This window comes from Ochlerotatus camptorhynchus, unplaced genomic scaffold, assembly GCF_037179485.1.
Source record: "Ochlerotatus camptorhynchus isolate MF236.1 unplaced genomic scaffold, CSIRO-AGI_Acam_v1.1 ptg000079l, whole genome shotgun sequence".
NCBI classification, from domain to species: domain Eukaryota; kingdom Metazoa; phylum Arthropoda; class Insecta; order Diptera; family Culicidae; genus Ochlerotatus; species Ochlerotatus camptorhynchus.
The window spans coordinates 1,238,825-1,262,289 of NW_027040569.1; the positions used below are offsets into that span (position 1 = coordinate 1,238,825).

The window sequence follows — 23,465 nt, forward strand, 5'->3', positions numbered from 1 at the left end:
GATACCAAATTTTGTTTTCATTTTGCTGTACATTTGCTCTTCAAAAATATGTTGTTGCGGGTTTGTTTTCACTGCCTTAGCATAACATCAAATTGAATACTTGTCTTGTTATCAACAGGAAAAAATGATATCAAATTAAGTTTTCAGTTTGCTCTCATTGATAGCAGGAATAGTTTTCAATGTGATGTCACAGGAAGATTTGTTTGCTCTCAATTTTGATATTTTAACCGTTAAAACGACCAAAACGAGAGCAACCTGAGTAATCATTATCAGCGAAATCACAACATCAAATTTAGATTTCAATTTGATCTCAGACTTTGCTCGGGCTCTCACTCAGGTAAGCGTAATTACCTGGGTTCAATCCCAGTCGGCGCCGCCGGGATGTTCTGAGGCATAACATCTCTGATCACGCCTTCCTTCGGAAGGGAAGTAAAGCCGTTGGTCTCCGGTTCATGAGTTGATGGGTCGATAGGTAGGGTTCAGGTGTGGGTAGCATAGGGGTGTGAAGTTGTTCGCCTCCCCGTGGTGCACCCTGGAAACGATGGACCACCAGTGCTGCGGTACTGATCCAGTCGGCTAATCGAACAACAAACGAGGGGAAGCGCCGGAAGGTGCCTTGCGATCGATGTCAGTAAGATCGCAAGTATGTATACTGACACACTGGCATTATGTAGGACACTGAGTGGAAACTTACCATAAACCACGCTACGGGCTGGCACTCAAGGTATTTCATTCTCTTAGTAGAGTCGGGTGGAACCGGCCGAAACGACGTTTGAGCTAATGCCTTGTTTGTCTCCGTCCCATAAAACCCTGGCAGGCCTTAGAATACGTTCCTCCCGTGCCACCCAGTTGGGGCTGCGGTGGGAATAGGTTCGGTTGAGTTATTCCCGTCTTACGCGATCCGGCTCTGAACATAACGCCCCATGAAGGCCTATGTCAACCCTCGTCATGGACCTCACTGCTCGCATAGGCACCCATGGGGATCAATCAGCGACTATTCCATTTGCACGGTAGGATAGCGGTCTAAGGGGGACCCAACAGTCGGGATGATTTCAAACAATCATCAACAAAACCAAAAACCCCAAACCCCAGTTGAACAAGTCGCCGAGGAGGCGACCGCGAACCCGTTCGCGAAGGGAGGTCTACCCAGATCTCCTGAACACAGAGAGCCGAACACACGGTTGAAATCTCCGCGCGATGCAGAGACAACGGCCGGGATCGGTGGACAGCCGGAAGAGCAGCCGAAGGACTGGCCCGGGCTAATCAGAACTATGAATAGCTTTGGGCCCCTCCCTAGGCTGCTGGCAATCGCGGGACAACTCGACGTCATAATAGAGTTCACGAGTACGAAGAGCAACATCGCGAAGGACCTAAAGCAGGCCTTGCGACAGCTCCGTGCAACCGTGAACGAGGCCCAGGACGACCACGAGCGGCTCAGGAAGCGACTAGAGGTCGCAGAGAGGGCGGAACAGAAGGAACCGAAGTCTACCCAGACGGACGCCTTCAACTTCGCGGGCAACAATACGATGTCCAGCGAGGCCCTCCACTTTGCCGTTACGCAGGAACAGAAGCGAAATCGGCCCTCACCTTCGCCAGTAAAGGGCGCAGCACGCCCTAAGAGACGGAAAGTCTCTGTGCAAGTGGAGAGTGCGGCGGTTGCCCATCAGTCCAATGCTTCAGTGGACGTACCGAAGAAGAGGGCTGGAATAGCCAATAGAAATACTGAGAAACCTAGCGGCTCCAAGGGCGGGAAGCAGGGCGGTAAGAAGGGTACCCCCCCGAAACCCCCGAAACCCCCGAAACCCCCGGACAAAACTGCCCCCAAGAGCAGTGCTGCCCGGACCAGGAACAAGGGCGAAGCTCTCATCTTCAAGACGGACGCGTCGAAATACGCGGAAGTCTTGAAGAAAATGAGAACGGACGAGCGCCTTGTGGAGATGGGCAGTAACGTGAGGAGCATCAGGCGCACTCGTACAGGCGAGATGCTCCTGGTGCTCAAACGTGGTGCTAAGGACCAGAGACCAACCTACCAGAAACTGGCAAAGGAGGTTGTTGGTTCTGGGGTGCAGGTGAAGTCGCTAGGCTCGACTATCACCATCCAGGTCAAGGACCTGGACGAAGTGACGGAGGCGACCGAGATAGTCACGGCGCTCCGGGAACAGTGCCAAGTCGAGGTACCGCAATCAGCGATTACCTTGAGGAAGGGACTGTTCTCCACCCAAGTGGCTACCATCAGGCTCTCTGCAGCTGAGGCCAGAAAGGCGGTAGCCGCAGGGAGGGTGCGAGTGGGCTGGTCGGTCTGCCCCGTCAGTATTCCCCGACCGGTGACGGCTTGCTTTAGGTGCTTCGGTCAGGGCCATGTGGCCCGTGACTGTAAGAACACCGACAGGAGCAAGCTTTGCAGATGGTGCGGCTTGGAGGGCCATAAGGCGCGAGGTTGCCAAAAGCCGCCGAGGTGCACTATATGCGCGGAGAAGGGGAATACCCCTACCAACCACATGGCAGGTGGCCCCCGCTGCCCGGGGTCCAAGAGCAATGCTGCTAAGGCAAAGAGCAATGCTCAGCCATGTTCGAGGTAGCGCAGTTGAACCTGAACCACTGTTCGGCTGCCCAGCAACTGCTGTGGCAATCGGCAGTGGAATGGGGAGCGGATGTCGCAATCATCTCTGACCCGTACCGCGTCCCAACCGGCAACGGGAATTGGGTCACGGACGCGTCGGGGATGGCGGCGATATGCACGATGGGGAGCTTCCCCATTCAGGAGGTAGTCGTGTCCAACTCGAGCGAGGGATTCGTAATCGCCAGGGTTAACGGAGTATACTTAAGTAGCTGCTATGCTCCGCCCAGGTGGTCTATCGAGCAATTCTCGCAGATGGTGGACAGACTGACTGCGGTACTTGTCGGCCTAAGACCGGTGGTCATTGCGGGCGACTTTAACGCATGGGCGGTAGAGTGGGGTAGCCACCACACCAACCAGAGAGGATGCATTCTACTGGAGGCAATGGCCAAGCTGGACGTTGTACTATCCAACACCGGCTCGGTCAGTACCTACAGAAGGAATGGTGCAGAATCCGTCATCGACGTGACATACTGCAGCCCGAGTTTGGAGGGCAACCTACACTGGAGGGTCGATGAGGGTTACACCCATAGTGACCATCAGGCGATTCGGTACAGTGTGGGGCCAGGTGAGAGGCGAGTGGCAGGAGGAAATTCTTCCTGCGCTCGAGGCTGGCGGACGTCGTTCTTCGAGGAGGAGGTCTTCGGCGAAGCACTGAGGCGGGAGCGAATAACCCCGGATCTGACGGGGGAAGAACTGGTAGCAGCACTGACAAGGGCGTGCGATACAACCATGCCTAGGAGAGCCTATCCCAGGCATGGCCACAGACCGGTGTACTGGTGGAGCGAGTCGATTGCTATCCTCAGGGCGTCTTGCCTCCAGGCGAGAAGGAGGATGCAACGAGCTCGTACGACTGAATCTCGCGAGGAACGCCGCGTCGCTCTCCGAGCGGCTAAGGCAGCCCTCAATAAAGAGATCGCCAGACGCAAGCGCGCGTGCTTTGACAGCCTATGCCAAAGCGCCAACACGAACCCATGGGGGGATGCTTACAAAGTGGTCATGGCAAAGACCCGCGGCGTGACGGCACCCCCGGAGAGATCACCAGCGGTACTGGCTCCGATCGTTGGGTTCCTGTTCCCGCGTAGGGACGTAGACTCCTGGCCGCGGATCCCAGGCGCGGATCAGGGAGAAGTGTCTAGAGTGACGAACAGTGAACTTGGCGGTATTGCCAGGTCACTGGTGGTGGGCAAGGCCCCGGGCCCAGATGGGATCCCGGTTGTGGCTCTGAGGGTGGCCGTTGCGGAAAATCCAGACATGTTCCGTTCTGTTTTTCAGACTTGTCTGGACGTAGGCGTCTTCCCAGACGCGTGGAAGCGGCAGAAGCTGGTGCTGCTTCCGAAGCCAGGAAAACCCCCTGGGGACCCGTCAGCATACAGACCCATCTGTTTGCTGGACACCACTGGGAAACTGCTTGAGAGGGTCATCCTCAACAGGCTGTCGGCCTACACCGAAGGTGTAGACGGCCTGTCAAGCAGCCAGTACGGGTTCCGAAAGGGCAGATCCACGGTGGACGCCATCCGCGACGTCATCCAGACGGCAGAGGTGGTCCATCGGAAACGAAGGGGCATTCGCTACTGCGCGGTGCTAACCTTAGACGTGAAGAACGCGTTCAACAGCGCGTGCTGGGGGGCGATAGCCCGCTCGCTACACCAGCTCCAAATTCCCGGAGGGCTGTATAAGATTCTGGAAAGCTACTTCCAGAATCGTGTGTTGACGTACGACACAGAAGATGGCGAAAAATGCGTTAGAGTCACCGCAGGTGTGCCACAAGGCTCCATCCTGGGCCCGGTGTTATGGAACGTCATGTACGATGGACTGTTGAGGATAAAATTCCCGGTAGGCGTGAAAATTGTAGGTTTTGCCGACGATGTCACGCTGGTAGTCTGCGGGGAATCCCTCGAGGAGGTAGAGCTGACAGCGGCCCACTGCGTCAGGCTTGTGGAGGAATGGATGAGAACCAGGAAACTGGAGCTCGCCCATCACAAGACGGAAGTGGTCGTAGTCAACAATCGCATGTCAGTACAGCATGCAACGTTGACAGTCGGCGGAAGCACAATTAGGTCTGTGCGCTCTCTAAAACTCTTGGGGGTCATGCTCGACGATAAGCTCAGCTTCGGCTGCCACGTCAAGTACGCCTGCAAGAGAGCGTCTATGGCTGTGGGGGCATTATCCCGTATGATGTCAAACAGCTCGGCAGTGAATGCCAGTAAGCGCAGGCTCCTCGCTGGGGTCGTAGTATCTATCCTCAGATACGGCGGCCCTGCGTGGGCTGCGGTACTGGATATTGACTGCCACAGGCAGAAATTAGAGAGTACACACAGGCTAATGTGCTTAAGGGTGGCCAGTGCATACCGCACTATCTCGAGAGAGGCCGTCTGTGTCATAGCAGGGATGATGCCAATCAGCCTTATCATTAAGGAGGATGTGGCGTGTTATGACGCGAGGACCGTTCGAGGGGTGCGCAACAACGCGCGAGTTGTGTCGACCGCGAGATGGCAATTGGAGTGGGAAAACTCCACAAAGGGGAGGTGGACTTACCGCTTGATACCTTCCGTATCAAGCTGGGTCAACAGGCGCCATGGGGAAGTAAACTTCCACCTGACACAGTTCCTGTCAGGCCATGGCTGCTTTAGGAGCTACCTGCATAGGTTCGGACATGCAAGTACTCCCACCTGCCCCACATGTGCTGGTGTCGAGGAGACCGCCGAACACGTCGTGTTTGCCTGTCCACGTTTCGAGCCAGTATCGAGCGCTATGCTAGCGATATGCGGAGCGGATACCAGTCCGGACAACATCGTTCATAGGATGTGTGGTACCACCGAGAACTGGAGCACGGTGGTGACTGCGGTCACCCACATAGTTTCGGTATTACAACGACAGTGGCGAGCCGAGCAGCAGTTACCTACTGCCCGACCAGATCGTTAGAGTATTGCTAGAGAGGCGCCATAGCGCTACAGCGGCCCCTCCCACGAAGTAATGCCTTCGGGCGGTTCCGGGGAGGCCAAGGGCCAAGCGCACAGGGTAAGGTTTAGTGGGTCGGGAGTGAAATTCTCCCATCCCCACACCCTGAGTTCCTTCTCAGGTGTCTGTGAGCAGATTCCCCCCTGTATAAAAAAAAAAAAAAAAAAAGGTGTGGGTAGCATTGGTGCTCAGCACGGAAAACAAATCCAAGGAAAAAAAACGGAGAGCATTTTGTGTGGTCGTTGGGGGCGTGTGGTTCTGAATGGGCAGCAAAATGTTCCGCAATTGCATCCTCCCTATTCGTACACGCCCGAAGATCGGAGACGAATGTCACTTCGACTTGTTTCATCTAGGAACCATTCTCTGATGACTGTGTTGGGGAAGCAGCATATGCATGTACGTAATTGGTGGATTTGTAAGTTATTTTGAAGCTTTTGGACAATGCTTGAAATTTACCACTTTTTCAATAGTTTCAATTTGAAAATCAACAGTCAAAAGCATTGTTATCGATGCGTAGAAATGTTTCTGGTCGAATGGTGATAAAAAATTTGAAATTGGTCCAGGGGAAGCTAAGTTATTAACGTTCAAAATCTTTCATTATTTCATCTGTCGGTTTTCATAAAGTGTACCCCCATCTTCCCGAAAGATGTAGTCTTACGTCAAAAATCGCTTTTTCGTCGGAAATCGTTTTATTCGCTTTAGACGGTTCGACTGTGGTAACCGGACAATGTAAGTTTTAAGAAGTATTCGTGGTTGTCTTCTCTATTTCCGAGATCCCAAAATACGCTACAAAATCCATATCTCCAGAGTACACTGACGAGCAAATCAAAACCGTGAGATCCCAATGCCGCTGGATGACCCAAAAGTACAGCGGAAAGCCAAAATATGCCATATGTGCCAAAAGACCGAAATCCAACAAATCTGCAGCAGTGCCGTCCTATCGTGGATTTTTTAGGTCTGTTGAGTTCCATGGTATAAGGATAATTGGAAGTCCAAGAACACCAAGCAACTCATCAACATGATCAAAAGCTACATCCGGAAAATCAATGTGACAGCCGTCCAACGGTCATGTTCCAATATCATGACTAAGCGCACGGTGGACCACGGACAGTATGCCAATATTCACTAAGCTCAGTTTGAAGACTTAAGTTAACCCATTGTATGAAATAAATCAGTTTGAACTAAACTTCATGGTGTAATTCTTTTCATTCTCATTTTTTAGTGATCACTCGTTATTAATCTTCTTCGAAAAACCACTATCCACAAACAGTCGCCCTCAAGCGAATTGTTACCGCTATAATAGCACCCAAGCCCACTTCACCTCACCGAGCATTTGTCCACCATGGATGTGCGTCCCAGACAGCATCTGACCGACATCTCGCGGCTGAAGTATTATCCATGGAAGCTACACCTCATCATGGGGTTTTGAGACTTTACACTCAAAAAATTTGTCACATAAATTTCACTGGAAAAACACGTAACCTTCAGATACAAACAAAACCTAACATGGCGTCCAAACGCTGCATTGCTGACGAGTTTTTGCTGCATTCACATATACCATTGGGTTTGTTGAATTTTATGATAAGTATGATGTTTTATTTTTGTCATGATACACCATTTATTTATGGTATATTTTTAGAACGAGGAATGGACGGACGAGGAATGATCTCACCCGAAAGATTGGCAGAGGATGTGCAGCTGGCCGGAAGTTGCTGGAACACATAAGATATACCTAATAAAATTGTTATGGTTATTTTGCTTAACGACGTGTTTGGGTATCATTCAAACCATTTGTGGAATAGTTACATTATTTGGGTTTTTAATAGGAATATATTATCAGCTTTCTGAACAAAAACATTTTTATTATCTCGAAAAACAATTTTTAAATTCCCTACAATGGATGATGCTACGAAGAAACTTACTAAAATTTAAGTGAAAACATAATAAAATTTACTTAGAAAGTACCATAAAATCTATGTTGTTTTCTAGTGGATTGGGCAAAGATCTTTTCACTTGGAGTTATGTTCACTTAGATGCTACATGAAAATAAAGTGAAATTTATTTCCAAATCCTATACTACCTATTAGAGTTGTATGTGGATTGAAATTAGAACTTTCAAACCAATCCACATATGAAAAACGTAAAATTTACGTGAAAAACTAGATGGAAAAAATCTATATATGTTTTCATGTAACATCTAATTGAAACATTTTCTGAGTGTAGGCCAACCAACTGTTTCCAAATGCAATTTTAGACGCATGAATTTTTGGCTGAGCCTTCCATTCATTTTGGCAAAAAAATGTTTTGTTGAATTATGTAATAATAAGATATTATTATGAAATTTGTATGTGTAAGTAACAAGAAAATATTGTAAAGTTTGTGTTTGACTCATAAACCCTGCAAATTTAGCTTTTACAGAGTAACAATGAGCGATTTTCGGATTGCCTCTTCGCGAAGAGTGAAGAGCGAAGAGTGGGTGAGATAAATGGCAAAATCGCTTATTGTGACTCTCATGTAGCAAAATTGGCAGGTATTATGTGTCAAACACAAACTTCGCAATCTTTTCTTGTTGCTTACATAATCAAAATATTATCATAATATCTTATTATTCCATAATTTCATAACAATTTTTTTAGCCAAAATGAATGGAAGGCACCCTGTTTGCAGGTATGGATTTTTACATCATCAGTAGATTTAAGATTTTTTCTGTGCATGCCAAGAAAACTAGAGCCCAACATATGTTTTCCTCCATCGAATATTTTCTTGCAAGTCAAGCAACCAAAGCAAAATATTCTAAGCATACACAACATTAAGTAAAATCGAACATTAAAATTTGTTTCCTATGAATTATTTGTATTGTCCGTCTTGCACTAATAGTAAACTTTTTTGCGAAAATGCCCCTATTTTCAAACGTAAAATCAAAATGTAATTACTTATATCAACAAATAATCGAGAACACCTGGAGCAGGATAGTAAACAATGTTGTCAGCACACCGAAATTAACATCACCTCGTCGCTAGAAGAATTACGTTTGTTTTTGTTTATATTTGACAGTTGACAGCTCCCTTGAGCTTCCTTCTGGAATGCATTGAATATCGCAAATCTATTATTCAATAGTAAAGCCATCTTACAGTAAACTGTCCGTCTTACTCCCTCTGTCCATCTTACTATAAATACCTAACCGCTTTCTTTTGGATTTACTGAGAACAGAATTGATGAATCTACGTTACGGTCGGCCAGTAGATGGAAATGATGTGAAAATGATAATGACGTTTTGCTAGCTGTCAAATCGTATGGAATATTTTTTAGAACATCATCACTTTTGTGGTTTTGGATTTCAAACCTAGGTGTAGCATGCACTGGTGCAGTTTTGCGTAGATTCATCAATAGCAAAAGAAAAGTCAGAGAATGAGACTGTGAGTGGGTGGCTAACTCTGAGTGAACACTCACGAATTATAAAATCGCTGATTGCGATGCTCTGAAAGCAAAATCGACAGGTTTTATGAGTCAAACACATACTTTACAACCTCTTATTCTAACTTACAAATACTAATTATCATTATAACTTCTAATGATTTCATAATTTCGAAAAACCATTTTTATTGCAAATGAGTTGAAGTAAGTATATAAATTACTAAGATGTATTTCAAATATCATGCACTCATATCTGAAAGTGCGCGCTTCTCGATTCCACTAGTATTAAATTAAAAATTCTATGTCCGTATAAAATTAATAAAAAAAAAGTTAAAAAATATCTCAAGCATATACGCAGACAACACAAAAAAATATGTATGGTGACACTAGCCTTAAATATTATTTTATTTTTTTCACATGATTTTATCGCTAAATATATGTTCTAACTTTTTAACGAAATCTATTTGGAAGAGATTGAAACAAAAATAAATCTAAGGTAAGGCTAATTGATGAATCTACGCAAAACTGCACCAGTGCATGCGACACCAAGGTTTTAAATCCAAAACCACAAAAGTGATGATGTACTAAAAAATATTCCATACGATTTGACAGCTAGCAAAACGTCATTATCATTTTCAAGTCATTTCCATCTACTGGCCGACCGTAACGTAGATTCATCAATTAAAGGACCACTAGGGCTACAAACTTACGCACTTATCGTACACAGGTATTCTTAGCACAGTTTCTCGCGATGGAAGGTTGGTTTTCTATCGGAAATTTTCCTCATTATCATTAAAATTTCAGTTGACTCAAATGTTGAACACTCTGTCTTGAAATCCAAAATAACTAATATTTCAACATTCAAATGCATCATTTTGTAAATAATTGTATCTTAGCGGGTTTTTAAAAGCATTAACTTCCAGTCTAGAACAAGAGCAAATTGATATTTGTATTATATTGAAACTTTTGTTTAATAATTAATGTTGTTTAGTTACCTTTAGCAGTAAACAAACTCTCAATGACATAGCAAAATAAAATGGAAAAGTTTCGTCAAACTGCATTTTTATTTTATCTTGAGACAAACAAATTCGCAAATTTTAACAAACTTTCTTGCAAATTGTGTGAAATATTTCTAGTCAATATATTTACATTAATAATTATGTAAACTAACACACATCTAGCATTGACTATGTGGTTTTTTTTTTATTACTGGGCAAAATGGGCCGAGGGGTCTCAGAATTTTATGAAATTTTGCCCACAGGTAGAGTTTAAGAAAATGTTAACGATACAAAATATGGTCGACCCGATTCTTACCTTACTCAAAATCATCCTTTGCTCGCTTACTACTCTCAATATACAATTTTCACACTGCCGTACTATAACGGCCCATCTCCTCATCTATTTATCGTATAAAATGTTCACTTTAACTCTGATATTGACGTTAAGCATCTCCAACTATGTAAATCGATAACTTCACGCATCAAGTAATAAAACATGATTAGTCAAAGATAAAAAAATTCAAAAAAAAATCGTAACTCAGTGTTTAATTTACTAATAATGTCACTAAATAAAGTTCTTTCAATGATGCTTGGTTCATTAGTTATGAAGTTTCAAATTACGTGATATCCGTACGTCAAAATCCGAAACCTTCAACTAAAATATTCCGGACAAATTAATCATACCGATTTTTTTTTTGTTCATTTGATCGTAAACTCTACCTGTGGGCAAAATTTCATAAAAGCGGCGCCGGTGGTGTAGTGGCAAGCATGCTTACCTCTCACCTCAGCAGGCCAGGGTTCAATCCCAGTCGGCGCCGCCGGGATATTCTGAGGCATAACATCTCTGGTCACGTCTTCCTTCGGAAGGGAAATAAAGCCGTTGGTCCCCGGTTCATGAGTTGATGGGTCGATAAATAGGGTCCAGGTGTGGGAGCTGCCTCTCTGGCATCGGTAGCGTTGGTGTTCAGCACGGAAAACAAGATCGACGAAAAACAAATCAAAGAAAAAAAAATCATAAAATTCTCAGACTTTTCGGCCCAAACCTGTTCGATAGTTAAAAATCCCCTAAGCGTGCAGTTCTAGGCAAAATAATTAAAATAATTTGCGTTTTTAAATCTACCTTCTCCAATTCGTATGAAACTATGTTAATTGTTTGTTATGGGCAATGTTTAACATTTGTGCTTCAATTCAGCTATTTTGGATATGGCAAAACTTTTGAAAAAATTATAGCGCGTAAACGGTGTTTTGATAGAAATGGCGCATGAGACAAAGTTGTAGTAAAAAAATGTCTTTCTGGGAAAAATAAACAAACATGTTCATTTATATTAAGAAAAAAATCTTGAAAAAAATTTAAAGACCCATATCTCCTAATGTTGAAAAAATATTTAAACAAAAAATGCTTATTTAAAATGTCTTAAAAATTGTTTTCTGTGTATAAATTACACAAAAAATATTACAACAAAAAGTTCAATCATTTTACTAAAAGTTTTTGTCCCACAACTTATGTCAATTTTTATGTGTCCATAATGTAAAACTTTTCAGAAATTTGCATTTTTCATGAGCTTTTTCCACATTTTTTTTTTTTTCAAAAATCGGAAGGGCATTTAGGTTTTTTACATTTTGTTTTAAAGTTTTACTTGAAGTTAATAAAAATATTTGTTTATATACTTTACTCAGAAATATATTATTTTTCCCTACAATTTTGTGTCAGGCGTCATTTCGACCAGAAGTGTCGATTCCGTGCAAACATTTTTTGATTTTTTTCGAAGACGCCATTTTAAAAATTTGACAAGATCCAAAATGGATGTTAGCAAAAATGTAAATGATTCCACACCACAATAAATAATTATGCAAATCAGAAGTTCTAGTGGCGTGAAACTGCTATGGTAAAAACATAAACGGCACTTAGAGAATTAGCATCTTGCACTCTAATTGATCAAAATTCCCAATAAACCTACTTACTGAGGTGCATCGATTGAACTAAAAATTACAATAAATTATTGGAAAATTGCAATTTAACATGTAAAAGCTTCCATTGTACAATTTTTTTCACCGTTAAAACTATGGAAAAGAACAACAATAAACGGATTCAGTAATTCATGGAACATATAATCGCATTTAATATGTTTTATTAAAAAAAACAACAAGGGACAGCCTTATGAGGTTGTTCGCAATGGTGACGTAGGACTACGTGGTCTTATATAATAAATTTTATTTGTTAAATGTGTTTTGTGTAGGAATAGGTATTTGAGCAAGGTTTTCCCTCTGTTTATACTCTTTAGTATGACGCGTTTGAACTAGATGGCCCACAGCGACTCACGAAGAGCTACTGATTCCGATCAATAGCGGTGTGGCTTCTTCCTCCTTCTATGGATGCTCACTAGACTGATGCAAAATTTGAAATTTTCGCTCCACAGTGCTTAAACGGTTCCAAATTGGGTTCTGCTTAGCATTCCAAAATTTGAACTATTTTAGTAAGAAACTGACTTGGCACAAACCATTTCAAGTTTATATGGGAATTACTATGGGAAAACTTATGTTTTTGTTCATATTTATCTAAAAATTTACCACATCACTATGCTGATGTATTATAATTATGCTCATTCAACTGTTTAGCAGGCAACATTGGTGTTTCTGTTGCGAAGAATAGAGCACAAATATCATGGCTACTATGTCACACTGCAGAATATATTGTTGCTTACAGAACAGCTGCTTGATCATGCCATAAGATTATCAATCTCTTAAACAATTAATAACAATTTAATTTGACATTTGGCTGAAAAACGATATTCTGCAAAGTTGTAGCTTCCCGTAAGAACAGTTATAGAAACTTTCGAAAAAGCAATAGGGAAAATGAGTAGAAGACAATGACCAAAAAGTTTGGTTTTCCCATAGTAATTTCCATATAAACTTCGAATAGTTTGTGCCAAGTCAGTTTCTTACCAAATGAGTTTACATTTTGGGAGGCTAATCAGGACCTGATTTGAAAACGTTTGAGCACTGTGGCGCGAAAATTTCAAATTTTGCATCAGTCTAATGCTCACGTGGGCTGCATCTTGCTGCTTGCAGGCAGCCTTTTGTTGTGTACTGGATAACACCACCACTCACCACGCGGTGATTGAACACCGTTTGGTTAGACCGTATAGAATTCAACTTTGAAATCTGTGTTAGGGAAATCGCTTTTAGCAGGCAATCGGTGATAATTTTAAAAAATGATAAAGTCTTAAACTGAATAGATGCGTAAACACATTTCTGATCGATTGGTGATAAAATTATTGAAATTAGTCCAGGGGCAGCTGAGTTATGAACGTTTAAAAACTTTCATAATTTCGTTACAAGTTCCATTTTTGGTTTTCACAAAGTGTACTCCCATATAGAAATCACAGACGTAGTCCTACGTCAAAAATCTGTCTCGCGTTGCAACTGATGATGTTTATAATACATTGGTAGCTCTTTTTTTACTGCTTTTTTACTACTAACTACTACCAGGCATGGAAAATCATTTACATTCATTTCATACATTCATTTACATTCATTTGCTTCTAACTTTTTGCATCAACAGTATTCCGCAAAACGATGCATAGAGCTTTTGTAGGTTTTGTTATTAGCTACAACTTTTGCTCATAACTCAAATCTGTATCTCTTATGCATCAAGAACTAGAGCGGGCAGAACTTATCACTGTTTTTCAGTGAATGTAAAACACATTCACTGAAAAACAGTAGTGGCTTCTGTTCGCTCTGGTTCGTCATGCATAAGAGATACGGATTTGGTTTGTTAACAAAAGTTGTAGCTAATAACAAAACCTACAAAAGCTATATGCATCATTTTGCAGAATACTGTTGAAAAAAATAGATAGAGGCAAATGAATGTAAATGAATGCACGAAATGAATGCAAATGATTTTCCATGCCTGTCTACTACTTTTAATTAATTTGGGTAAGTGTGCCAGTTTATTGCCCTAATGGTCCTCTAATTGACACTATCATTTATTTACAAAATTTATTAATATTAGATCATATATTTTGCTATATAGGGTTAATGTCCCTAATGTCGTCATAAATTCCAAAATAAAGCATTTTTATCAGTTTTTCGTTGCCAGCCAAGAATAGCCGTTTGTATTGTCCAGATGACGCAATGTTCAAAGAATAACTCAAGAACAGGAAATTTTTATTGAGATTGAGATCCATGGGCCAACCCTTGAGAAATTTCCCCTATCTACGCAAAAAAACAACAAAACTTATTTGGCCAAAAACTGACGCACTAGTGCCAAAACTGACTGTTGCTTTTTAACAAACAGATTAATTGAAAATCTCGCATCAAACAAAGGGAATCTTGCTTTTTTAGTGAGTGTTATTCGCAGGAAATTTATAATTTTTCTAACGATGTAGTTTATGTGCCCAAATTCTGCGCTATGACCAAGGGCATCATTACCAATTTCTGGGCAATGTTTGTTTTGTTCTCGGTGCGATATTTTTCCATTTAAAATTGTATATTTATCAACAAAATAATTCTCCATGAAACTTGTGCAAACTAGAGTCAGTTAAACGAAAAATTTTCACCGTACATTATAAACACTTGCACCTCACAATTGTTTTCCCAATCCATGATTCGAAAAAAAAAACATATTTCACCTTGATCGCAAACGCACGCGCCGGGTTGTGTGATGTTTCCACAAACATGTATGTTTCTTTTTCACTTCACTCTGATGCAGCATCTGCCACTGTGTACCCACGCAAACGAGTCACACACCGCACATTAGAGGTACTTTTAGAGCCAGTCCCACTCATACGCTGATTTAATATCTTTATCCGTAGTTTTTTTTTTCGTTCCGCTAAAATTAAAAACGTTTTTCCTTCTTCCAAATTGAAAATCTCAACACTCTATAAATACATTATAAAACGCTACGATTATGACCAGCCTAGGGTTAACAGATACGTCGAACATTTTCAAATTCACGAAATAATATCAAACATAATAATAGAAAGAGATATCCGCACACGGCATGCTTCCGATTGACCTCAGAGCAACTTCACTTGTCCGATCGACGAAACCACCCGTCATGCCGCACAAATGCGTTCGATCTTTTTTTTATTGGCATTAAATCGATGTTATTATTACTCTCGATATACCAACACATATACCGAGCGAAGATTCTTCCACCGCAAAGAAAATCCAACGACCCTACGAAACCCTGCGAAACCGCACACGTAAGGAGATCACGATCGTGAAAATCAATCACTAACCGTGAGTGGCGGAACGCGTTTGCAGACTGGATCGAGCGATCCGCTAGCTCAAAAAGTAAGCCGTGATGTTTAGCACCGCTCAGTGCTGTGTATGTACCTACATATAAATTTACACCAACTGAGGAAATCAAGTTGTGGCCACACTACCACAAGCAACTATCACGATCGCCGAATGAAGCCGAACGAGTGATTGTTAGAATAGTTTATTTAGTAGCTGTGGTATTCAAACTAAGAGCTGACACTATCATAAAATGATATATCTTCAAAGGAAAGGGTTATTGATGTTTGGAATAAATGTTTTCAGTTAAATCTTATGTCTTAAGATATAGAATGCACAACCCTGTTATTATATAGTAATTTTCTTACTCAAAAGCATGGCAGAAAATGTGTGCAAAGCAGATATTTTCACTTCTACTTTCCGAGCTGAATAACCAAGCTGCTCCACCAAATTCAAATGCGAATCAAGTCCTGGGTGGTCGGCGCCGGTGGTTGTATATGGCAAGCGTGACAAACTCAATAAAGCTGGTCTGGATTCGTTCCAAGTCAAGGGCGTTGAGATTTTTCTGGCCACGACGTTGGTTCCGGCCTATGTATTGGGCCGATAAGAAATAATAAACTGAACCCTCGATCATAAAATAAATCAATTTCACATAACTTTCATGTGATCTCATAATTGTAAATTGCTCCACAAAATCACATGAACCCTATGTTTCCAATCTATATGAATAAAATTTATTATGTTATGCGAATGCGATGTTCAAATAAAAATCATAAATTTTGTTATTGGAAAAATATTATGTGCGTTCCCAGTAGAAACTATGTGAAAACTTTGTTAAGTGCTGATTCATACACCTACTGGTGACCAGCACCCAAGTTAGTAAACAAAACAAACCAATGGATGAGCTGTGCATGACTCTCTTGTAACGATAGTATTAGTTGTTCGTTTTTTTCATTTCTCGTAAGTAGTTGAAATGCGATATTACACGATGCTTAGCAACTACACTAATAAAAATTCAATGCTTAATTTGATGTGTCCTACACATGAATTTCTGCAACACTGTCGAACACATAGTTCTTATATGTACACATAAAGTTCATGAGTAACCACACATACTATTCATTAGACTCATAAATTTCATGTGTACTTCTGAGTTGATTCTGTTTATGTGTGGACACATGAGAATCATGTGGAATTTTACATGGAAATTCGCCAGTAAAAATGTGTCGAATTTTATGAGTGTACACTGTAAGTGCACCAGTAAAACGAAGCTAAACGGTAATTCCCGGTAGTGCCAGCCTATGTTGGGCACATTCTAAATCGGTTGATATGGAAATGAAACAGAATTGTGTACACCGGAAGTTCCATTCGGTTTATCTGAATACTATGATATGCAATATAAGCTGACCAATTCATTCATTTAATATCGTTTGAAAAACATGTAGGAGTTGGAAATTAAAAACGTACGATTTAATAGCAAATCTTGAATGATATAAGATTTTCCCAGTTGAACATTTTGTTTGTTTTGATTAAATAATTGATCGGTTATCTACCCATACAATACGCATATGTCTCTCAATCATGAAGTTATTTCCAAAAAAAACGGTTGGCTTTTCACTCAGATTGTAATACTTCCTTTCTGTTTTCTTCTTAAAATAACAGTAAAAACTGGTCCGATTTTAACAGTTCAAATTGGTTCGAAAATCATTACGACCTAGATTAGGCCGATAGGGTCTCTAGGTTAAATCAGTTTATTTTTTGAGTGAGCGTTCCTGAATTATGTCACGGAAAATGGCCCAAAATTAAGCCCTTCTGTAACATATTATCACAATCGACCACCCCCTATAAAATTACGTCTGTTGTTGTGTTTTGTATTCGAAACTGGATCCGTCCAAAGTGCGCAATTGCTAATAAATGTGCGCAACGCGCAATGCAACCCACCAGATTAGATCTCTTTGGTATTTTTTTCAGAATATTTTTTTGGTTTAAATTCATAAAACTATGTATGTTCACGGGAAACGTCATTCCTCTTCTTTTCTGAGCCAGATTTATGCTACGGCTTCAGACAACTATGCTTGGAGAGTGGACCTAAGTTTGTCCATTTAAGAGCTGATATTAATTTTAGAAAGACAAATATTACAGGGTGACCAATGGTCCAGGAAAAAGATGGAAATTCGAAATCATCGGGAAAAGCCCGTAAATTTCAATGATAAATCGAGAAAAAAATAAGATTCTGGCCCATGAAAAAATGTTGAAGCTCTTAAACTGGACTAGATTTTTAGGGACCTTATTACGGGTGTCACTTCACTGTGAAAACGAAGTGAAATGACCAGTTGTCACTCACAGTGAAGGGATTGCCGTGTAAATCAAAGGATAAATCACTTTGAAGAACTTTTAAGGGAACTTTGATGAAAATTCCATAGGAATTTAAAAAGATTTCAGAATGACTTCATGAGGTAGTTCTGAGAAAATTTCCAGAGTACTTTTGGACAGAACTATAAAGGAGTTTTAACTAGAACTGAAAGGCCGTTGTGAAAATTCAGAGTAAAATATTTAAGAAGTTCTGTGAAAAAATTGAATGACGATTGTAAAGAGGATTTGAGGATACGCGAAAATGATCAAGGGAATCAAATTTAGAGCGGATATTTGCAAAGCGGTTCCTGAAAAGTTTTAAGAGAATTTATCACATAATCTAGCAGTTTTGGTGCGATCTTCTACCAGAGATTATAATAAAATTAGGCAAGACATAGCTGATATTTTAGGGAGAGCATAAATATGACCATATTTTCTCGAGGTTGTAGAAGACAAAATCTCAAAATAATGTTGCAAGCAGAGTTGCGACCTATCACAATCACCATCAACAAACAGCTGATGGTAGTAACGCTTTGTACATTCCTATCAATGTGCTCGTCGAAGCTCTCTCCATGACCATCCATCAAGTTGACGAAAGAAGTAAAAAGCAACTGATAACACTATTCAATATCAAAACAGCTCAACATGCTTTTCTTCTGCAAGAAATCCCTCAACTATTGATTTGGTCTTAACTGATTCATGTCATCTTTGTAGCCAATTGGTTACCCATGCTGACTTCGGTTCTGATCACCTTCCAGTAACTTTTGAAATATCCCAAGAAATAATTTCTAATCCCAACAGCTTTACTTTCAATTACCATAGGGCTGATTGGGAGCAATATCGAACATTTATGGAATATAACTTCGATCCAAACATTCCTTTGCAAACCAAAGATGAAATTAATTATGCTCTTGAATCTCTGACTACTTCTATAGTTGAAGCAAGAGCTGCCTCAGTACCAAAATGCGAGCTTAAATTCGATTCAATTATAATAGACGATGATCTTCAGCTCTTGATCCGTCTTAAAAATGTCCGTAGGAGACAATTTCAAAGAACACGCGATCCTGCCATGAAAGTTATCTGGCGGGATTTGCAAAAACAAATTAAAAAGCGATTCTCTGCCCTGAGGAACAAAAGTTTTGAAAATAATGTTTCTAAATTAGACCCGAGTTCCAAACCCTTTTGGAAACTCACAAAAAATTTGAAAAAACCTCAAAAGCCAATTCCAGCGCTTAAAGAAGGTGGTAAAATTTTGATCACAAATTTGGAAAAAGCTCAGAAACTTGCTAAGCAATTCGAGAGTTCCCATAATTTCAGTTTGGGTCTTACTAGTCCTATTGAGAATCAGGTTGCTCGGGATTTTCGGAATATTTTCTCTCGGGAAAATATTTTTGATGATTCCTGGGGGACTGATTTGGACGAAGTAAGGTCTATAACTAAAAAATTTCAAAATATGAAAGCTCCAGGTGATGATGGAATTTTCTATATCCTCATCAAAAAACTCCCAGAGAGTACCTTGTCTTTCCTGGTAAAATTATTTAACAGATGTTTCCATTTGGCATACTTTCCTGATAAATGGAAAAATGCAAAAGTTGTTCCAATTTTGAAGCCGGATAAAAATCCAGCTGAAGCTTCTAGCTACCGTCCAATAAGTTTGCTTTCTTCAATAAGTAAACTTTTTGAAAAAATAATTTTGAATAGAATGATGCTTCATATCAATACGAACTCAATTTTTGCAGATGAGCAGTTTGGATTTCGCCATGGGCATTCAACTACTCATCAACTCTTGAGAGTTACCAATTTAATTCGTTCAAACAAATCTGAAGGCCACTCAACTGGAGTTGCTCTTCTAGACATAGAAAAAGCATTCGACAGTGTTTGGCATGAAGGTTTGATTACTAAATTGAAAAAGTTTAATTTTCCACTTTACATTATGAAATTAGTTCAAAATTATTTAACTGACAGAACTCTGCAGGTAAATTATCAAAATTCCAAATCTAATCGACTACCTGTTAGAGCAGGAGTTCCTCAGGGTAGCATTCTTGGGCCTATATTGTATAACATTTTCACTTCGGACCTCCCTGATTTGCCTCAGGGTTGCCACAAATCTTTGTTCGCTGATGACACAAGCATTTCCGCTAAAGGAAGAAGTCTTCGTGTTATTTGCAGCAGACTTCAGAAAAGTTTAGATATTTTCTCTTCTTATTTACAAAAATGGAAGATTTCTCCCAACGCTTCCAAAACTCAACTTATAATATTTCCACATAAGCCCAGGGCTTCCTTTTTGAAACCTAGTAGTAGTCACATAGTCACTATGGTCGGAGTTCCAATTTCCTGGTCAAACCAAGTGAAATATCTTGGTTTAATACTTGACCATAAATTAACTTTTAAAGATCACATTGAGGGCATTCAAGCCAAATGTAACAAATATATAAAATGTTTGTATCCTCTTATAAACAGGAAATCCGACTCCACTGCGTCCTAGCAAGAAGTACGGTCGACTTAGTTCGCGCTCCGCTATTTTGGAAGTTTTCTCGATATTCACTTGATTTAAATTATCAGTTTTTCTCGCTTAGTGTTTCCTGACATAGTTCCCAGTTAAACAATTAACTAAAAGTGAGTTTTTTTCTGAGAAGAAAGTGTGTTTTCGGCATCATCGGAAGGAAAATTGTTTTGGCGATTGCCAATTCGCCAACCATTTTGCGCACCATCGGTGCGTGGTAACGCATACCTGCACACGGATCATCGTCATCGAGTGTCAGCATCTGCCTCCGCATTTACACCGCTCATCTATCATCGTGTGTTCAGCTGAGTGCCGACCCTCATACAAGCACACACCAACGAAGACCGCCCGCACACGCTGATCGAAGATCACCCACGCTGCGCGTCGCTCCGCTGCTGCTGTTTAAACGCTCGGTGGTAGTAGTATAGGAGTATCAGATAAGTTTTTGTTCTTGTTTCTCTCTCTCGCCCATCTGTTAAATTTTAAGTTTGTGTTCTGTGTTTGTAGTTTTTTTTTTGTGTATTGTGTCCGAGTGATTATCGTTTCTTAAGTAGATGTTGGATTAACTTTCCCTCCCTTCCCCTGCGATTGTAAGGATGTGGCCAGGTGTATAATGCGATGCTTCTATTGTAGATTTTATTTTCGTGTGGGGAAAATCACTAATCCCAAGTGATATTTTCTGCGTCAACACTCGATATTTTCTGCAAAACGTATTGGTTGACCATTATATAGCCACCCACGATTTGTACAATCGCATATGCTATGCTATGCTATGCTATTGTGTCCGAGTGATTATCGTTTCAGTGGTAGAGCGTTTTTCGCTCCCACTAGTACGGCAAAATGGACATTTTGTCGCAAGACGAAATGGACGTTTTGTCGGAAGATGACACCACGCGATGGCAAGAAGGGTCGAAAACGTACGTCATCTCAGAAGAAAGATGTTGTCATCTCTGGTTCATCGTCTCAGTCTGGCAAAGGACAGGCTCAGATAAACCCCCGATCGCGAGCCTATCCAGATGACTCGACTGGCCCATGGGTTGTCTACTTTCAGCCCAGAAACAAACTTTTGAATGTAATGCAAATTACGAATGATCTGACGAAGCGATACTCGGCCGTGACTGAAATCACGAAGGTTAGGCACAATAAACTTCGTGTCTCCGTCACTAACCTGAAGCAGGCTAACGAGATTGCTGCCTCCCAGCTCTTCACGCTCGAGTATAGAGTTTACATCCCAGCTCGTGATGTGGAGATCGAAGGTGTGGTCACCGAAGCGAGTCTGACCCCCGAGATCTTGGAGAAGCAGGCGGTTGGCCGTTTCAAGAACCGTTTGCTTCCCCCGGTGAAGATACTGGATGTCCAAAAACTGGGCTCAGTATCTGTCAGCGAGGGTAAAAAGAGTTTTACCCCCACAGACTCGTTCCGTGTGACCTTTTCTGGTTCAGCCCTTCCTCACTACATCGAGCTGGGAAAACTTCGACTACCTGTGCGCTTGTTCGTTCCCCGGGTCATGAACTGCCAAAACTGTAAGCAGTTGGGACATACGGCGTCCCACTGTGGCAGCAAGGCACGCTGTTCCAAATGCGGGGAGAAGCACGAGGATGGCGCCTGCACAGTCACTGCACCAAAATGCGTGTACTGTAAGGGAACTCCTCATGGTATCTCGTCATGCCCGGTGTACAAACAACGCGGGGAGAAATTACAACGCTCACTTAAGGAACGTTCCCGGCAGTCTTTTGCAGAAATGCTTAAGACGGCCACGCCATCGACCAACGACAAATATCCCTTTTCTCTTTTGTCAGATGACGAGACTGACTCTGACTTGGCTGAGGAGGGAACTTCTTTCCTTTTTTCAGCACGGAAACGAAAACGCATCCGTTCGCGGAAAGTTGAGAATGAAGAACCTCAAATCAGCTTGCCCAAATCAAGGAGTGGTGGAAAAAAGGAAGTTTCTACTCCTCCTGGATTCAGAAGAACTGACTATACCCAGGATTTTCCACCTCTCCCGGGGACATCCAAAACCCCTGATGTCCCATTTTTAAGAACAGAAGCCCCTTCTTCATCTGGGTTGTTCTCATTTGATAAAATTGTGGACGATATCCTCAAGTACCTGAATATTTCTGATCCTCTGAAAAGCATTGTTCTGGCAATGCTTCCTACTGTGAAGACCTCTTAAAGCAATTGACATTGAAATGGCCCCTCCTTGCAGCAATCATTTCCTTCGATGGATAATTTTCCAAACGAGGTCGGGGATTTGATCACTATTCTACAGTGGAATTGTCGAAGTCTTATTCCTAAATTAGACTCTTTTAAGTTTTTAGTTCACAATAATGATTGTGATGCATTTGCTCTTTGTGAAACTTGGCTCTCTTCAGATATTGATCTTCCTTTTTATGATTTTAACATTATTCGACTGGATCGTGAGGATTCGCGTGGAGGAGGGGTACTTTTGGGGATCAAAAAGTGCCATTCCTTCTATAGAGTGAATCTTCCACAATTTCCAGGTATTGAAGTTATCGCATGTCAGGCTATTTTTAAAGGTAAGAGCCTTTGTATTGCTTCTGTTTATATTCCTCCTAGAGCCGTTGTTAATCGAAAACAACTTTCAGATATATGTTCGGTACTTCCTGCTCCACGGTTGATCATGGGATATTTCAATTCCCACGGTACAGGCTGGGGGGAACTGTATGATGACAACCGTTCTACTTTTATATATGACCTCTGTGATAACTTCAATATGACAATACTTAACAATGGAGAAGTAACACGTTTGGCTGGACCATCCTCGAATGGAAGTAAATTAGACCTCACACTTTGCTCTAACTCATTATCGTTGGATTGCACGTGGAATGTGATCCAAGATCCCCACGGTAGTGATCACTTGCCGATCAAAATTTCGATTGCCAGTGGGTTCAATCCGTCGGAATCCGTTAACGTCGCGTACGACCTCACCCGTAATATCGATTGGACAACGTTCAAGACCGCGATAGAGGAAGCCGTGTCGTCGGTAGAAGGGCTTCCACCGTTGGAGGAATATAACTTCCTCTCCAATCTGATCTTGGACAGCGCGCTTCGAGCTCAAACTCGGTCGGTTCCTGGAACGTCTTTGCGTAGGAAACCTCCTTCCCCTTGGTGGGACCACCAATGCACAGAGGTTTATCGTAAAAAGTCCAACGCGTTTAAGCTTTTCCGGAAACGTGGAACACCCGTGTATTTCGAAGCGTACTCGACTCTTGAACGCGAACTCAAAAGCCTCATCAAAGCCAAGAAACGCGGATACTGGCGGCAATTCGTGGACGGATTATCGCGCGAAACGTCGATGAATACGCTGTGGAATGCGGCGCGAAGGATGCGTAACCGGTCTTCAAACAACGAGAGCGAG

At 41.7% G+C, this 23,465-nt stretch overlaps 1 protein-coding gene across 2 annotated transcripts in view; it reads right to left on the bottom strand.

The window, feature by feature from the left end:
• Positions 1 to 15,237, bottom strand: part of LOC135697902 (Kv channel-interacting protein 4-like) — a 108,925-nt gene extending 93,688 nt beyond the window's left edge. The window contains exon 1 of one of the 2 annotated variants that reach the window (XM_065217759.1): positions 15,120 to 15,237. The gene's annotated coding sequence lies outside the window, so the exon portion shown is untranslated. Of the gene's footprint in view, positions 1 to 14,621 lie in introns of both variants that reach the window. The other variant, XM_065217758.1, reaches the window with a different exon arrangement.
• Between the last annotated feature and the right edge of the window lie 8,228 nt (positions 15,238 to 23,465).